The sequence below is a fragment of the Ictalurus furcatus genome, chromosome 7, assembly GCF_023375685.1.
Source record: "Ictalurus furcatus strain D&B chromosome 7, Billie_1.0, whole genome shotgun sequence".
In the NCBI taxonomy this organism is placed as follows: Eukaryota; Metazoa; Chordata; class Actinopteri; order Siluriformes; family Ictaluridae; genus Ictalurus; species Ictalurus furcatus.
This window is the reverse complement of record NC_071261.1, coordinates 31060974-31063831: the sequence shown is the minus strand read 5'-3', so window position 1 is coordinate 31063831 and position 2858 is coordinate 31060974. Positions and strand designations below refer to the sequence as shown.

General features: G+C 40.1%; 1 protein-coding gene across 2 annotated transcripts in view; it reads left to right on the top strand.

Annotated features, from left to right (window-relative positions):
• LOC128610452 (E3 ubiquitin/ISG15 ligase TRIM25-like) overlaps positions 1-194 on the top strand; it is a 12572-nt gene extending 12378 nt beyond the window's left edge. For both annotated transcript variants that reach the window (XM_053629784.1, XM_053629783.1), the window contains one exon: positions 1-194. This exon is cut by the window's left edge and continues 1880 nt beyond it. The gene's annotated coding sequence lies outside the window, so the exon portion shown is untranslated.
• The last annotated feature ends 2664 nt before the right edge of the window (positions 195-2858 follow it).

Below are 2858 nucleotides of genomic sequence, written 5' to 3'. Positions count from 1 at the left end.
GGTAGAATATCAAGGCTGCAGTTGCCAAACTGTGTCCTCAAGAATTTTGTGGTCAATCCTGCTAAATTGTGATATAATGTCTAATAATGCATTTTAGGTGATGGTGGTCATAGTGGGAAAGTCTTATTATTTGCCTGGGTGGTATTGGTGGTCAATCTAATGTTTTTTTGTTTTTTTAATTTATAGATAGATTATCCTTTCTGAATGATCCTTTCTTCTGTTTTGATTATTTGATAAAGTTGTGCTTAATTCTGTGTGGTGGAAGAATTAAAAAAAACATAAGTCCATTGTAATGCTGTAAATCTTTCCTGGACGATGTAAAAATACTGCCATTTCACCAGAAGAAGAACCAGGAGACTGGTTTGAAGAACCAGGAGACTTGGAGCCAGGTTATAGTAAGAGAAATTGTAGTAAGAGACAAACCGGTTCCTCCTAGCCTAAAGATCAGATGTTCTCAACTAGCTTATATACTGGAGTGTGCGTGTGAAGAGACCAGGCAATTTACAAGGCTAAGATAAAGAGTAGACATAAACTCGGGCCCAAGATAGACTAAGAAACGGGACAAATACATAAAAACAGGCATGTGTACATTATAACTGGCATGCAGACATTGTGACAAAAACATCAAATGAAATGGATTCTTAATGATTAAATCATATATGTTCACACATAATCATGAAAAAAAAAAGAAAATAAGATATACATTCAACAGTAAAAATAATAGAATGTATTAATACAATTGGAAACAATTACAAAAAAGTTGGGACAGTATGGAAAATGCTAATAAAAACAAAGAGGAGTTATTTGTAAATGTACTTGTATTTAAACAAACAAACAAAAAAACATATAAAGGCAAGGTGTTTTATGTTTTACTTAATTGTCATGTCCCGAGACGTAAGGGAGATTAGGACAGATGCAAGTGCAGTTAACAGTTTTATTGAGGGAGACACAGGCAGATAAATCCAGATCGTAATCCAAAAACGTAGTACAAAAACATGCAAAAGGTCGGGCGATCGGCAAACAGGCATAAACGGGGCAAAGCAGGAATCAAGCTCGCGGTCATGGAAAACAGAGTCAAGATACAAAACAAGAAACATAAACTATGACTAGGAACTGGGAGCGGAAAAACCAGCCTGGACTAAATGCACAAATCTAACATGAAACATAACATGGACCAGGACTATTTCTATCTACTGTCTCTAACATATCTAAATTAAACAAATCTAATACTCCACGCGTGTGCTGGGAGGCGCGCGGTATATATACAAACATAATCAGCGTTTTAAGTGCTGATGGCTGACACCAATCTAGACACACGCTTAAACAATAGCCAATGACAGAACAGGGAGGAGACATAACAAACATAACAAAAGCACGTGTCCATAGTAAACCATGTCACGACTGTCAACATACGAAGAGCGTGCCCACATGCTCTCCAGCGCGCTGCTTAAAGGGGAAACCGTGACAAAACCGCCCAGCTTTTTCAAGCTGGGAAATAACCCCTGCTCCCAAAATGCCAAAACCCTTTTAATATCAGGATCCACCTCCTGTAGCAAGCTCAGATCCTCACAGGAAAAGCTGGGCAATGCTGTCACCGCTTGATTGACCTGTACTACCGGTTCTGCCTCTGCTGTCTGCCTCACCAATCCTGACAAAACTGATTCTGTCTAGAGAGAGCATCAGTGTTCTGGTTGCTCCTCCCAGAATGATACCGAACCTCAAAGTCGAAGGAGGCCAACTGAGAAGCCCAACATTGTTCGGTATCTCCCAAGGTTTTAAAGTGAGCTTTAATTCCTTTAAAAAATGTTTCGTTCATTTATCTCATTGTAATAACAGTGATTGTATCTGTAATTGTTTCATAGTGAAGAAAGTCGTGATCTTACCACCCCAAAGCAGAGAGCAATGTCTACAGTGTAAGTGTCTCGTCCATACACACAGGCACAGCCACACAACAAAAAAGCATCATCCATAAATTACAAGTTCAAATTCTGACGATGCCACAGCCATCCATGGCCAGGAGTACAAGAGAGCATAATTGGCCATGTTCTCATGGTGGTAGGGCATCTGACCTATCAATCACAGCGACAGTAGCTAATCATGGGTGTCTGTGAGCTCATGCTTGGGGAGCAGTCCGAAAAGATGTGGTGGGCTGGCTTCATGTGCCTAAGAGGAAGCATGTGGTAGCCTTTGCCCTCCACAGTTGAAAGATAGGTGAGACCTAATTGGAGGGTGGGAATTGGCCATGACTAAATTAGGGAGAAAAGTTTTTTGGGGAAAAAAATACAGCGCTGTAGTAGGATTAAGTTTTCTTTAAATATTTAGGTTACAGTTATGCCACCACAAAGACAAAAAACATAAAACATTTTTAAATAACTTATTTTCTTTCCATCAGATTCCTGTCAACTCACACTGGATCCCAACACAGCACATCACTGCCTCGAACTGTCTGCTTCGAGCCGAATGGCAACTGACAGAGGTGAACAGTTAGTTTATGATTATATTATTAATCTGAATGGCCCACAGGTACATATGTATCAAGAGAGGTATGAACATCCAGAGAGCTTTAACTATTACCACCAGGTGTTGTGTAGTGAGAGTGTGTGTGAACCCTCTTACTGGGAGGTGGAGTGGAGTGGGAATAATGGGGTTTCTATAGCACTGTCCTATAAAAACATCAGTAGGAAGGGAGGTAGTTATGAGTGTGAGTTTGGACGCAATGATAAGTCCTGGAATTTACTGTGCAACTCCTATAGTTACTCGTTCTTACACAACAACCAAGAAACTAATATCTCCATGATCCCCAGCTCTGATAGAATAGGAGTGTTTGTGGATTACAAGGCAGGAACTCTCTCTTTCTA